Here is a 16,057-nt window from a genome sequence, read left to right as displayed (position 1 = left end):
ATATTCATGATCCCCTTCGGATGAATCGTATTAACTTTGGTGTTCCTCTGAGTTTCCCTCTATCACCATCATCTGGTCCTCAAAATTTGAGTTGGAATTTGTCCAAATTTACGACTATTTATTATACTACCTATGCTACTATGTTTGCATGCTAAGAATATATAAACTATAAAACAAGCAATCAAATAGAACAAACAAGCAGCACGAGGAAGTGGTAGTAGTCTTGTATCATGGCCCTTCTATCTATTATATGTTGTTACAAAGTGTGTCCGATATTGCTGAATTCTAGAAGAAACAAATCAGTGGTTCATAATTTTTATGTCGAGACCACAAGAACATTCTTTTGATTGAGCAGAATCAGATCAGTTCATTTTGAGGACAATTTGAAAATAAACATTAGTTCAATACGTTTTCATCTAAATCTTAAACCTACAAATCAAAAGCTTGGAGGCTGCAATTACCCAGCAGGGCGCTGCAGCATGAGTCCGCCCTCCTAGGAAAACAACGATACCACACAGTCCCACCACCGGGCACGAAGCCGTGCCATGGATTACTATCGTACCTCAGAGGCTACAAACTGGTTTCCAGCATGAACTCATTCTGGATGGACATAAGGATTCCTGGTTTCCCTCTTTAAGTGTGTCTTGTTGCTGCTGATGGGGGCTGCTGGGAGGGCTGCGGACTACATGGGAAGCAAGCTTGTTAATCCAACCTATAGCAGGATTTCTATGGGATTCTCTTACACAGACAAAAGGGGGCGAAAACAAAAAAACGACTGGCTTTTTCCTCGATTTGTTATTCAGTAAAAACCAACCAATGAAACACATCACTCAGTGAAAACAGGAGACGTATGTTAGTTAAAGCTCAGGATGATATAAGAAACTAAACTGGGACGTCTGTGGATTCATGTGTTCATTCAGATTTCATTATTCACATCCCGCATGCTAGCTTTCATCAATCATGGCTGAAATAACCACTATTGCTGCTTTCTACATGCTTTGAAAGTCCCAGATATGCCAGGAAACCAAACGCCGTCCTCTCTGGGTTCATAACATCACCCAAAAGGTGCACGGTGAATTGAATTGAGCTGTATTCACTGCAGCAAGACACACATCTGCTGGTTTACTACAGTGGTATGAGCCCAAAATGAGCCATTTTGTTTTTATTTAATTGCAGGATGCTGAAGTAAGTTGACGACAAATTAGTCCAAAGTCATGGTTTGTTCGGTCTGTCCGAGAGATCAAATCAACACATCACTTTTAAAATGTTTGTTTTCTGAACAACACTTAAAATAACGTATTAATAGAACTGGACGATCATGATTGAAGGTTTCTAGAAATGAGATGCTGCTTTTTGTCTCCTATCTTTCAGAGAACATTCTGTTAGACTAGCAAAATGACTAAATGTGATTTCAGTGAAAGTGTTTATTAAAACAAGTGTCTGTTTTGGCTAAATCTCCGCTGATTTCTCTGTGACATTCAGGTTCGACACAACCGACTTAACATAAACAAATCCACTCTCTTGACTTTATCAGATCTAGAAGGCCAAGGTCAGATCTGGATGATGCAGGACAGAAACGCGGTCTGGCGGTTCAGTTTACACTGAAACAAGCTTTGGGATGTTTCCTAAATAACATGCACGGGTTGCAGACGCAGCACAGGGACGAGGAAACAGGCTCTTGTGTACACGTGTAACCTTGAAATAGCGCTTAATGGACAGGGGATTTATTATAATCCAGAAGAAGAGGGCACATATTTAATGCCATGTAGATTGAATGGACTTTGAATCAGCTGTTGTGTCAAGTAGATACTATGAAGCCGTCACCCTTCGGCCAGTTTGTTGACAGTGAAAATGTCTTTGTTGACCTCAGTTCTCCCCCCGTTCTCCCTCGGGTGCTCATGTCGTCTGGGATAGAGACTGACCTCAGCCCGAGGCCCGATGCTGCAGGGATCTCCCAGCGTATAAACAACAGCGTGATCCCTTTGACTTCACAAACACATATATTATGTCTACTGGCCACGTGTCCAAGCAGAACGGGTGAGATGGAGGGAAACCAGATCCAACATGGGTCGAGTTGGGTGAAAACTGGTATTTTCAGCCAAATTTACCAATAATTCTGATTTAAGTTTGTGCCAAAAACCCTCTGTGTGCTTTCCAGTGGGGGAGATTTTAACATTTACAGGAGAGAAACAGCCTATTAACTCATTAGCAGGGTTACAGAAAAGGAATATTTGTTTAGATTATAGGAAATCTCCACTTACACACACAAAAATATACAGGAAGATAGAAAGAGCTAAAAAAACGACACAGCTGACACTGAAACTAGGCTATATATGATGCATTGGTTTTTCTATAAACAAACTGTAAATAAAGAGCAAGGAGTGCTGGGATAAATAATGAATGGTGCTACTTTACATGAAGTGCTGTTTCATGCTTATGATTACATGCATACACTCATATATTCATACATAGATGTATATTCAGCGAGGTTATGTTTGAAGATTTTATTCATTTTAAATTTTCAAAAAACACAAACACATCTTTGTGCTTTTGCCTGTTTTCCAGACAAAAAAAGACACTTGAAGACGTCAGCTGCGACCAAACAATCAGCAGATCAGTTGATATTGAGAATAAAAGGTGCAGACACCATTATTTTTTGTTCAGTTGGGAAAAATAAACATTTCCTCACGCGACAATCATTTTCTTTTCTCTTGCCTTCATCGCCTCGTTTCATTGTGTCAACGTTGCATTGTCGTATCACTTCATTGTGTTTCGCTCTGTTTGCCGTCAATCAACCGACGCCCACACAAAGAAAATGAATATGTGATGAACATTCGGGTGTCTTTGTTTTGCCAGAACAAGAAGTTCATTTCGAGCTTGGTTTGACTCGCACAAGAAATTATGAGGAATATGATAATACAAGAAAATACCCGCTTATCTCTAACGGCAACCGATTGGGAGGACTGTAAACTAAACGTAGTAGAATATAGTCAACGAGTGAAGAAGAAACCTTGAAATTTTGATGCTCGGTAAAAAAACAAAGCTGCATCTGTTCCTCTGCAGAGACGGATGTGAAAACAGCAGGGGAGCAGGTATGAATCCCAGAGGGCCTCCGCGCTCCCGCTCAGCTCTCCTGTTCAACATCTGACCAATATTTCATTGATTTTCGTGACAAGGCAGAGAATGGGTTTCAAAGGCATCACCTCCTCAGAGCTCTAACCCAAATGTAGAGAAGGCTCGAGTTGGTTGCCGTGCCGGTGGGACTCTGCAGTCTGGCTGAGCGCTGCCGTCTGGTTAGGAAACAGCTGCCGTGACCCAGTTCTCTGCTCGGCGTGAAGCTCGTCCCCAGATCCGGGCTTTAGTGTGTTTTATCTTTTAGGATCTCTTACAGGTTGGAGCTCAGTTGCACATGAAGGGCAGTGGAGTCTGATCGACGTACTGTCAACTGTCTTCTACTTTTTCCAGGTAGCTACCTGAGTATTTCCATCATATCTTATACTTTATACTTCATTTTGGAGGCAAATGTTGTACTTTTTACACAACATTACTACATACTTACATTTTGATTGTTTTAGTTACTTTGCATATTCAGATTTTTAATACAAAGTATGAACATATCTCCATCATGGCTTCACTTTTTGGATGAAAAGCAAAAGTATGCTTATTTTATAGAAACTATAGAAAAATGAAGAGAAAAGCTGTTAATTAAAGGAATATTTTCTTGCTATTTTTGTCATATACAAATATGTAATGTTCTCCAATGTCAAGTCTCTGTTTGATCATGTGACTAGACCTGAGAACCTTTGTTTGACCCCTCCACCTTCACCTCCACCCGCCCTGTGATAGTGTGGGCAATCTTGCTGTCTAAACTAAATCAGTTGCTTTAAACGTGTAGCAAGGGACGCCCTATCTTTACATTAGAGTTTCCATAGAGATGCTAAAGGTTTTACTGACAGATGCCGAGGAGCGCTGACCAAGCACCGGTATTTGATGCATTGGGAGTGACGTTGGTGCTGAGCTCATATGTATAAAATAAAAAATAGGATATCGCGCCTTAAAAACAAAGCAAATATTGTTTAAAGTTAAAAAAACCCAACAAATTAAGCTTGAAAGTGCGTTCAGCAAGTTGAAACGTCTGTTTGCAATTAGCTTAACTTGTTGGAAGCCATGATTAAAGTCAAGACGTTGGTTCACACACACACACCTGCGTGAATACAATTAAACTCCTGGTGCAGACTGATTACGTCATTTAACAGAAATTCTTGCAAAATGTCTCCTACGGATCCAGTGAACCTCCTGCTTTCTCGAGACGGTGCGAAGGAGAAACAGGACCAGTCGAGTGACATTTGAAACCAATCACAGACAATTATCCAGTAAAAACCACTGTGGCTTTAATGGAAACAGCAGAAGCTTTTTTTTTTCATGCGTTTCCTCTAAAATTCTGCCAGGCTCTAAACAATTGAAGCAAACCATTGTTCGACTTTGACGTCACACCGCTGTGTGACGTCTTTATGTTTTTATAATATTTCTGCAAACAGCGCTGGTTTTCTGCATATGCCACCCCAACACACACAGAATATCTTTGAGATCCACTTAAACGCTCAGCAATTCCAGCGGAGAACAAATAAAAAGGCTCAAGTTGCTTCATTCACCGGAGATACGGCAAACAAACAGGAGTGAAAGGCTAACCCTGTTGTTTGGAGTCAACTACATCCTGTACAGTATAATCTCTCAACAACGTCTTTTGTTGGGCAGGACGGAGCTCACTGCAGGGCGGGGTGTTACTGTACTGCACCTCCACAGAGCTGTCAGAATGAAATACAACTCCCACAAAAACCAAGAGAAAGAGGAGACGGGAGCACCGGGGAGGCTGATAGGAACCAGCCTGAAAATAAAGGCCTTTGTTGTTTGGCCCCAAAAACACCACATGAATAATGTTGCCTGTGGTCGACAAGTTTACATCATATCGTGAACGATATCAGGTGGTTTCCTAATGGGAATGTTGCATCCCAGATGACGGGCGATGATTTCAGCGTGACAGATTTACCGTCGACGCCCCTGCAGGCTGTAACAGGACGTAGCCACAAGCTGCAGGATTGCATAATATGAGAATAGGAAATTCTGCTGATAAACTGTCTATTGTTCCAAAGTGCCAAGCAGACCAAAAACATAAACATAGCATGGGCTCGTCCGCCCAGCTGGTCCAAACAACAACGCTGGGCTTCTTGGGTTGGATGCAGCAAGGTGCTGTGTGACAGAAAATTCATGTTTTCTTTTCTGCATATCATCACACAATGAAGCTAAATGGATGTCAGAGGACACTGGATGTTGATATCAAACAGACAGACTGGTGGAAAAGGCTCTGATTGGATGCTATACAACTCATCTTGAGGCCAAGCAGCCGAAGAATAAGCTGCTGATTGCTGCTTCATTCATGCTTCATAATCGGATAACGATAACGGTTCCCTCCCCCCTCACCCTCCCCGAAAATGAACCGCAGAATGCAAAAGAAACATAAAAAAGGAATTCATTATGAGCTAGCATAAGTCAACATACAGGTGTTTCCGTTGGCATATTAAAACAGTTTACAGGTTGTTTTGGCCAAACTATCAAAGTATCTGCAGGTTGACTCAGATCATTTGGGCCTTTGCTTTTAAAAAACTCAAACCATGTGCTGATTCCTGCTTACAGCGGGGAACTGCTGCCAACTAGCATTTAGCCTAATAGGACCCAGCGTTTGTACAGCAGTGAGTGTAATTGTTCAGTCAAGTCATTTTATCTACTCAGCCTAAATCTTTCTAAATGTATGGACGCTTTTACAGTTGGGAAACAATGATGACAACGGAAGTACAAGGGCAGTAGCTTGTAAGAACATTAGCCACCACAAGAAATGGCCTTTACTCTGTTCTAATGAGTGGCTCAAAAATGTAATGGCCAGATACAGAAAGCTAACATGTAGCGTAAAGGGTCCGACATACCTGCGTTTGAACACATGTACGAGGAGACAACCGGCTGCATTGTGAGCGTAAATATTCACATACTTGTATATGTACACAGGTTTCTCATATTTCCTCTAGAGGGCGCACCACAGAAATCAACAGCTTCCAGATTTGCGTGGTGTCATGTAAACGATAAAAAGGCAACGCTCGAGGATATTGGTGAAATGTCAATTCTCAGATCACGCTTAATCGTAGAGAAGTTGTTCTATTAAATCTGTCTTCGAAGTTTTCAGAACATTTGCCATTGTTGTCATGGCGACATAACGAGCATACAAGTCACTAGATGGGGGTTTGAGTCGGTTGGGACAGCGTTATCGGATGTAACCGTATGACAGCAGTGCACTAAAAATCCCATGCGGTCTTGGCATTCTTAAAGGCAGTCTATTATTAGAAAGCTACTGTATGGCCTTATACAATCAATAAAAACACATACAGTAAATATTGATTGTGGTCCTTAGAATCTAAACATCTCACACAATCCTCTGGAGGCGACTCCTCTCGCTCGCAAACAAACATCCTCGCTTAAAGCGCAACGTGGCCTCCTCGTGGTTCGTGTGGATAACGAGATGAGATGCGTTCTGGGTAAGCGGTTGAAGCCGGGATGCCGGGGCTCAGTTCAGCAGCAGGGAAGCCTCGGGGGACTTCATGCAGGCAGGTTAGTTCAGGTCAGGATTGGAGCTGGATCCCCTGCAGCCCAGCGGCGGAGTCGGTATCCATTCCAGACGTGCGCTCGGGGAACGGCTCTGGAGGAATTGGTTCAGCCCCAGGTAGCGGTGGATGAGGAATCCATATTTTCAGCTAAATGGGGAAATCAGTACCGCTGTTCAGTGCAATAACATCACCATCTGTGGTGGAAACCAGACATGTGCGGCTCAGACAAAAGCTTGGCTGTTTGTTCCTTTTCATGCAGCGTTTTTCCATCACACAAACTGTAACTGTTTGTATATTTTATAGCATTTGAGCCGAAAAATGAGCTTTGGCTAAAAAAAAACGCGAACCAAATGGCACATGATTTAAAATGTCCACGTATTATATTTCACGCACAACAAAACCCCTATTTCCCAGGATCACCACACATCACGTCTCTGACTCAAAGCTCCAGTTGTTTCCTTCACGACTCTGGAATATTAAATGATTTACAGCGAGGCACATTTCTCACCCACATTAAAACTCCGCCGAGCCAGAGGAATACAAATATAAACATCACTTAAAGTTCCCTGCAGCCCAGATGAACTCAATAGCGAAAACAAATGGCTGGTTGAATCAGGGACCCGGGCCTCTCTGCACATTCTTTCACCAAATGGGTTTCTCATCTGCCTGCTTCGTCTCTTCTTCAGCATCTGTCGCGTGGAAATGTGAACGCAGCATTAATCTGAGGTGGTAAGAGTTTCTGGAAATGTTCTCGTTCCGTGTGAGGGTGCAGAAACCTGACAGCCATTCCTCCTCTGAATGGATAGTGTGGAATTTCTTAAGGGAAAGAAATTATTTGAAAAATGTAACTGTGGTGACTTATTCTAAAAATGACGATGAGATTCAAAAGTTAAACATTTTGGAAGCTTTTTTTTAAAAAGCAACATTTCTGCTACAAACCTTCACAATATGAAATATCTTTATATCCCACAAACACCAGACACATCCGTAGTTGATGAAATGCATCCATAAAATGACACAGTTAAGGAATAAATATAAAATATGCATCAACTCAGAATTTCAAATAAAGGATGAAACAATATGGAATCCATTAAAGACAAGCAACATTATTTACAGGCTGACAATCACTCGTTACTATCTCCACAGGAGAGTGTGTGCATCCCTGTGTATGCGTGTCCGTAACTGATTCGGTGTGCATCTCTGTGTCTGTCCACGGTTTATCTCATATTCTGCTGCAGCAAACGACAACATTTTGGAGGGCCAGTTATGTCTGCGTGCTCAGGGACAACTTATTGTTGGCCTTACTCTCAAAACATCTTATATTGTTTTATACTTCCACTGACTGCCGGCTGGTTCCTCACTCACTACTCTTACCCGACCCCCCCGGCTGGTGCGTGATAACACAGCTGAGTGCATAGCTGACCCCCCACAGTGCAGGGAAGAGAGTTTGAATTTGCTTACAGGTAACTGCCAACACACACGGCTGCTTACCTTTATCGTAACAGTCGGTTTGGAGGCCTGTGTGTAACTTCTGTGTGTGTGGCTGCCGTCATTTAGATTGACTCTGACTGCGAGGGGGGGAAGTGGCATTGAGACGAAACCACTCCGGATGGCCCGAGAGCAGAAGCTGGATCAGATCTCTGACCACAAGTTTGGCTGTGTATGAGTCAGACAGAGAGAAAGAGACACGAGAGCACTTTCAGGTGGCGGTCGTCGAATCGGAGGCTCCGCTGATTGACTTTCTAAATGTTAAACTCAGTCGTCCAGAAAAGAGTAAATGTTTTGTATCGGTACAGATACTGAGGTTTTCCTCCGCTGGAACATCAGATTGATTATTGTGTGCTAACAATCACTGCCTTGTTGTAAACATCTGTTTTGTATGCTAGCTAATGTGCTCGTGGCTTGTAGCTGAATGTTTTCATGGCAGTCGCTTGCACAAAAACAGAGAGGGGGTCAGAGAGGGAGCATGCATGAAATATCTCCCTTCAGCAAAATAGATGCTGGATATCCAGTTCGTCGGCTTCAAACAAATTCAAACGTGTGTTTTGCTAGGTTTTAATGTTAGTGCAGACAAACATTATTTGACAGCCGACGAACAGACAGGAAAATTAAAAGTAAGAGATACGGGGAGTTAAGATGTGGATGTAGGCATCATGAACAATACAGTATGGGTTTGTGGACTACGATTTTGAAGCCTTGAGTTCACCATTTTAGGTGTCGCCATCTTGGATTTTTGCAACCAGTGAACCAAAGTGACCATATTTGGACTGCGGAGGAGCGACGGGTGGATCTGGTCCTTCCTTATATGGTAAACACTGTCAAATCCTCTCGTTCAGTCTGATAAAAGTCCTGCATTCCATTTTTTTACATAAGTATTATAAGTGTAAAAGTATAAGCATACTTAAAGTAGAAAGTAAAAGTACTCATTATGCAATGCCCCTTTTTAGAATCACTTAAAGCCTTTGAGATTATAAATCATGGTGCATTCATGTGTTTATCACTTTAATGTTGCAGTTGTAAAAGGTTGAACTCATTTAAATTTCTACTGTCGAGGTTCTGAATTTACCCCGCGGATTAATTAAGGGATCCTTAATAAATAAATAAACATCACTAATTAATATGTTGATTAAAATAAATGAAGTGGAGTGAAATATATGTTTCCCCCCATGAAGTTAAGTAGATGTATAAAGTCACAGAAAATGGAAAAATCGAGCGCCAGCGCCTCAAAATTATGCTTAAGTGCAGCACTTGAACGACCATATTTAGTAACATGCAGCCACTGATTGCCGTGGACTCTTAATCGTGCTTTCTGAAGACGTTTTCTTTTTCCATTTAACAGACGGCCGTCATCGTGTGACCTCCGGGGTGGTGCCAGACATGCTTTCAAATACAGCCCGCTGATGTAATCTGTTTGTTTCCATTTCACATTGAACGAACACAGCAGCGTCAACACCAGAGATGCCCCATCACGTCTCCTCCACCCGCGGGACCGACACCAAATCCAGATGTAAGCCGAGCGCTCGCTTCACTGTTTTCGGATCTTGTGGGGGAAAAGATCTTCGTGTTCTGACAGCAGCAACCGGGGGAGCAATCAGACGCTGTTCTCAACAGCCACAATTAGATTTGTAGAGCTCCAGACTTGGTGTTGAGCAATCCGCCAGCGCAGACTACACCCTGCTATGAGTTCATTAAGAAACTACCCACACTACACCCATTCATCTCCGTCACCCAGGGTATGCAGGAAACCAGAACCCTATTTCCAATGCACCGCCAGCCATACCAGAGGCACACACACACTCTTACACAAAGACCCCAGCACGGATGGCTTGCATTGTATCACCGACTTTCCTTCCTGCGTGTTCGCATATTTTGCTGGTGTGATTGTGCTTTTGTGTTTTGGTGGCATTGAGTGAAGAAAAACACTTCCATGCAGGTATGAAAACAGAGGAGCGAAGCCACAGTGAACACGAGACGTGCTGGCTAAATAAAGCAGGAGGCAGAAAAGGTTAATGTGGAGGGTGAATTCAGAAGAAGCTAGAAGTAGGTCAGTTGGTGGAGAGCCGTTTTGTCTTGCAACAAAAAGGTAAGTAAGAAAGGACCGGAGGTGGAGTCAAAAGGTCAGGATTCCCTCTTAAAATGGCGGTTTGTTTTTATGCATATTTGAACGTGAGCGCACTCTGGAGCGCCGTATTTTTAAAAGGCCGGAGGCACCGGCGGCCCTCGCCATCCACAGATTGTTTGAGGGGTATTTTTTTTTTTGGTACCCCGTTTAGAGCCTTCACTTCCCAGAATTCCCACCCGCATCGCCCCCTGCCCGCAGAGCACAAAAAGGATGGATGGATCCTCTCCATAAATAACCAGCAGAGCAAAGCCAAAACCACTATGTTTTTCTCTCCATGCTTTGTTTCAAAGCCCCCGGACGGCTCACTCCACAAAGTAGCTGTCCAAATGTGCTGGATCCATCACACGGCCAGATAAATCTTTGGCACACATTGGAACAAAGGGAAAAATAAAAGCAAAGAGTTTTGGAGATGGAGGAGGGAAGAAAAAAAAATAACCATGATCTGAAATGTAATATGAGCAGATTAGACTGACTTGTCTGCACATGAGATTCTAAACACAGAAGATGTGTTGATGTAATTTGTCATGGAGGGTTTGATGCGTTTGACAAGAAAGGAGCCGAGTCATCTGAACCATCACTTTGAATCAGTGATGAAATGATTAGAGGACGACTCCATCAAAATCAATTTAAACAATATTTTTTCTTGTGTTTTGTTCCAACTTCTCAGAGGATCTTCAGCTTTTGTCTGTTTTATATACTTTTTTGTTGTTACTTTTTATTATTTTGTATCAAAATGTATTATTTAGATGTTTTCTTTAGTCGTGTTTTTCTACCTGAAAACATTAGTACTATAACTTTGATCTGGATAGTTTCATTCTTTGGTTTAGTTTCATTGGTTTGGGTTCAATAATTACTATTATCAGCTGTTTTAGCGCCTTTCAGTTCATTGTTTTGGTTTTACAGCCCACAATTGGACTGTTTTGGTTCACTCTCACGGCTCTCATCAGCTTCGCAAAGAAGATCCCCAATAAATACCGTTTTAAGCTTCTCTACTTACTTCTGCAATCAAAGATTAACTACCTAAACAAGCCACCTGATTGTCTTTTTAATTTTCTCCAACCTGTTCTCATTAAAATAGACAAAACATTTAATTGACAATTCAGAAAAATAACTGACTCAGAAATAATCAAAGACAAAGACGGAGAAGAACAGCAGCCTCGTTGTCTTATATGCTCGGCCTAAAGTGTCTCATTTCAATCCCACAATGCTGCAGCTTGAAAGAGCTCTGGGATTAGTGGCCTGATTAAAGCTGCGTGTGCTCACACATCCCTGTAAGACACCACATACTCTACACACAAACACACACACACACACACAAACAGCCCTCCAATCAGACAGAGCAGAGGGGGTCAATACTCTCAGTCTGTCACCTTGCCAACCGGAGGTCTTATCGTGCATCCAACCAGGCGGAGGAACACCTCACAGCAGAAATGTGAGTGTCAACACGTTATCAGGCATCATCACACTCAAATCACAACCCAGAGTCTAAATCCGACACCAGTGAGTCCCGAACCAAGACTGTCTGACGCCCCAGCCCCTTACAGATCAGCTCCAGTACCTTCATCCACACAGGCCGTCATGTTCAAGTGTGTCGATTTGAAAAGGGTTTTTTTTCTGGATGTTAATCATATGAAAATTAGAAACCGACAACAAACTGAATCTTTCTGGACTTTAAAAATTATCTTTTTAAATTGACAAACATCAGTATTTGTCTCCTACTGTTGACTACCGACCCACATTAAGGTCCCATGGTGAAGACCAGAAGGATCAAGGTGGACCCAGACTACACTACATGGGACTGTGTGCAACATATCCTACTTATACAACGGTTTGTATGATGTCTTACAAAAAGTTATTGTCATTTTTTATGTATGAGTGACCAGTGTGGAAGCCAACTTTCACAAGGGACATGAACAGCGGTCTCCTGAGTGAAAGTCCGGACTTTGTCAGCATTCATAAGACACCTGTCCTGGCTCACGATTACGTGGGTTACATACATATCCCTGACTGAAGATTTCCCCGGCTGTACACCAACTTAGAGCTACTGAGGATTGAGTGGCACATATGCCGGCTTTTTGTTCAGTGGAGTGGATGATTGGGAGCAAGACCTGAGCCTACGCCGTGTCGATATCACATGGGTGACCTCGGTGTCCTTCGCATTTTAAAGTGGACAGAAAAAAAAAAGAGTATTTTTCACCTCCCTTGTTTCCACTAATAAAGCTCTGCTGTGTGCGGGGATCTGTATGTCGTCTGAATTTTAAAACTGCTCTTGACACTGAAGCATTATCCTGCAGGAGCTGGTGACAGGATGATGAACAGTTGCCTCTGCAGCAGAATGCAAGACCAATCCAGAGGCAAATTACTCACTGGGGAAGGTGTGCCCGGGCAATGTACAGAGAATGAACAAGTGAGCGAGGGATAAAGAGAAAAGAAAAGTGAACATTGAACTCTTGGATTTGGGGAGATGGCCTTGGCATCCAGTTGAGAGTAATTCACGTTTGCAGCGAGCGTTTACGTGTGCAGCCCAATCTAAGTCTAATTCAGGCTTTTATGGCCTTGTTTTGCTACGAGTGTAGATCACTTATATCACTGCCAAGCTGAAGGCCAAATAAAGCAAAGCTTTTAACCGCGCACAAGGAGCTATTCAGGTCATTTGAAATACAACTGTGACAATCAGACGTAAATGAAACCCTTCATGTAAGTGAGGTTGGTCAAACTGGAGCCTCGGAGCGGGGTTGCTACAGGCTACGGGGGCTTATAGTGGTGTGACTGTTGCCTCCGATGTGTGGTGGACTCAGCTAATGATGCAGAAGGGAATCAATCCACTGTAATGTTTGAGCAGTGTGACCGAGGACATTAAGCGGAGCACTGTAATGTAAGCAGAGAGGGAGCCGTGGAAATCATCCCATCATTTAAATCGCTTCATCCAGCCCAGTGCAAAGATTTACAGTCACTGATTATGCACAATGGTTTGTTTGTTGCCGTTCAAGGGAAAAGTTAAATGCACTTATTCACTTTATCTGACTTAGATGAGAAGATCGAGTTACACAATAAATGGACTAAAATAAAACATGTTAATAAGTAAGCTTTAAAAGGTGTGGGTAGGCATTTTTAAGCAAGTAAAGCTAGCTGCTACCTGTCTTAATGCTAAGCTAGGCTAATTGTGTCATGATTAATTTCTTGGTTCCGAGGCACCAAGAAAACCTCTCTCTCTCTGGCTCTGACTTTACAGACTGTTATCAGTTTTAACTGCGATAGTTATTGCATCACGTTTGTTTCTGTGGCTTTCACAATCTTTTATTGACCTTTTAACCCGAGAAGTGAGTGGCAGTTTAAGTGTAACTTTAACTACTGTAGCCTACAGTCAGATCCAGCCCAGCTCAGTTTTACTGTTTGAGCTGCCCCACTCGATCATTCTTCTCCAAACAACAAGGCAAAAACATAAATGAAAAGTTACACCTGACGCAAGCCTGCAGTTTCAGACGCAGTGTTTTGTCAGAATTGCTCAGAATTTATGAGGAGGAAAAGTAAACAGTATGAGGTCGCAGTTGCGTAACGTAGCCACATGTTCTCTTTTCTGCCTCAGGTACATAGAGGAGAATGTGCCCACAGTTTTATGTTTCCTTGTTCCCCCCCCCCAACTAAAGGGTTGGTTCACCCCAAAACATTATTTTCTATTAGAATGTGTGTCATTAAAGCTCGCGCTCAAATGAAGAAAAAAAAAACGCCTTTTTAACCCTTTAGGATCACATTACCAGTCATATTGTGCAGCTATATAGAAAAATACAAAAAAATGTATTTCCTTTTTCTTCCTGGGAAACAAAATATGAGGTGTGTTTAACCAACCAACATCAACCAAGAATATCATGAAATTCATCCATCAAATCAATCTGAAACTTTTAACGAAAGTATAAAAGTATATCTATTAAATCCACACGGCTCTCAACATGGCGACGGCTGAGCCGGCAGCTAGAAGCCAACAGTGCTAACAGCGAAAACAACAGAAACGGTGCCAACACAGTTAACGGTGTTTACCAGAGAGAAAACCGAAGCGTGGGCGCTACGCTTCAACGCTGCCGCCGTCAGTCAGGATGGCGTTATAAGCTTTAAGCGAACCAGTGGGGCACTTGCACTAACATGCACCAAAAGGCAATGTGCAGCCAGCACGGCTATGTCAACAAAACACAATGGAGGTCGGATTACAACACACACAGAGCGACTTCATTCTCTGCTCAGGTAAACATTACTCCACTAAATATCTTTACAGAGCAAACTGTTTGTTGCTATGTTGCTCTGAATGTCGTGTAGAGAACCTTTTACCATCCATAACCACAAATGCCTAACTTTAACCATACCACAGTTACTTTGTCATAACCAGGACCTAATGTCATTAAACATAATGTTTCCATTGGTTATGGTTGCAGTAAAAATGAAAACTGTTGAGGTCTGTGGATGATCAGATGCTGCTCGCTCTTACTTTTCAGTTTCCATTGTTTTGGGGCCGTTGGCAGAAAATCTGAGTGAAGCATTTCTGAAAACAAATCAAACTATCTACAGAGATAGTCTTTAAAAAAGGCATAACTTCTCAACGTTTAGGGCAGAAAAACATCATGACCCCAACCGTGTGTCGGACTCATATTTTTCCACTCTTCGTCTTCCCTTTGTGTGTTTTGTGCATTCCTCTCTGCTGCTGCCCGGCCACAAGGCTGCCGAGGTCACAGGGCACAAAGACGGAGACACTGAGGACGGGTGGGGGGCCCTCGTCTGTCAGAGCTCAGGCTCTGGAGTTTAGGGTGGTGGGCCCATAAACTGCCTGAGCTGGTTTGCGAGAGTTTGAGAGCCAGCGTTTCACAGGCAGCAGTGAGGGGCCACCTTCGCCCCGGCCTGCAACAAGGGAGCTGTTGTCGGACCTCCTGCTTCTGTCCATCCACCGAAACATCCTCGCCTCGGGCAGCGCAGCCCTGTGATCTCCACTTATGGAAGATGTATGGCGGCTCCAGCCCACTGTTAAACCTGGGGGTCAGATCTGCAGGGGCGCTTATGTAACCCAAAACATCACAGACACCTGGCGGAGATGAAAGGGGGGCGGCTCATTTTTCACTCGCGCCATTTCCGTGCTGAAACGCACCATAATACCGCTGAAAAGCCCTCTGGAGGCCTTTTTCTTGCTCTGTGTAATACAGTAGGTGTGAGACCACAAATGGCGCGGCCATGGTGGCTGTTGTCACGGCAACCGGGGCTCGCCCCGCTCAGATGCCAATACAAATCTCCCCCTGGCCCGGCGAACTGTTTGACTTCTCCGCTGAGATTCAAAAGGAGGATTTTGAGGCTGTAACTCAAGCTCGCAAGAGGCTTTCTAAATCTCTCATTCCTGCCACTGACAAGCTGATAATGGTTGTCAGGCTCGAGCTGAAACCAGCCAAAATGACACGCAACTAGAGATTGAAGACTAATGGACTCATTCAAACCAGCCAAATGTTGTGAACGGGGGATAACAATCTTTTTTTTTTTGTCAGGGACGAGGGGGGGCTTATTTCAGGCTGTTTTCTTCCAAAGCGCTCATATAAACAGATGGCAAAATGAGCTGTTTGTCATAGGAAACAGGTGCTCACATGCACATAATCACATGCCATACGTGGAGAAGAATAGCCCCCCAGTACCCACTTGTGGCCCAGAGAATGGGCTCCAGCTGGGCATGGTGTATATTACACAAACAAGGGTATGAGTGCCCTTACCAGAGGTATTCATCTGAGGATATGACTGTTCAGAGGGGGGACAATGAGAG

This window comes from Eutrigla gurnardus, assembly GCF_963514095.1.
Source record: "Eutrigla gurnardus genome assembly, chromosome: 17".
NCBI classification, from domain to species: domain Eukaryota; kingdom Metazoa; phylum Chordata; class Actinopteri; order Perciformes; family Triglidae; genus Eutrigla; species Eutrigla gurnardus.
The sequence above is the reverse complement of the archived record's forward strand: the minus strand, read 5'-3'. Positions refer to the sequence as shown.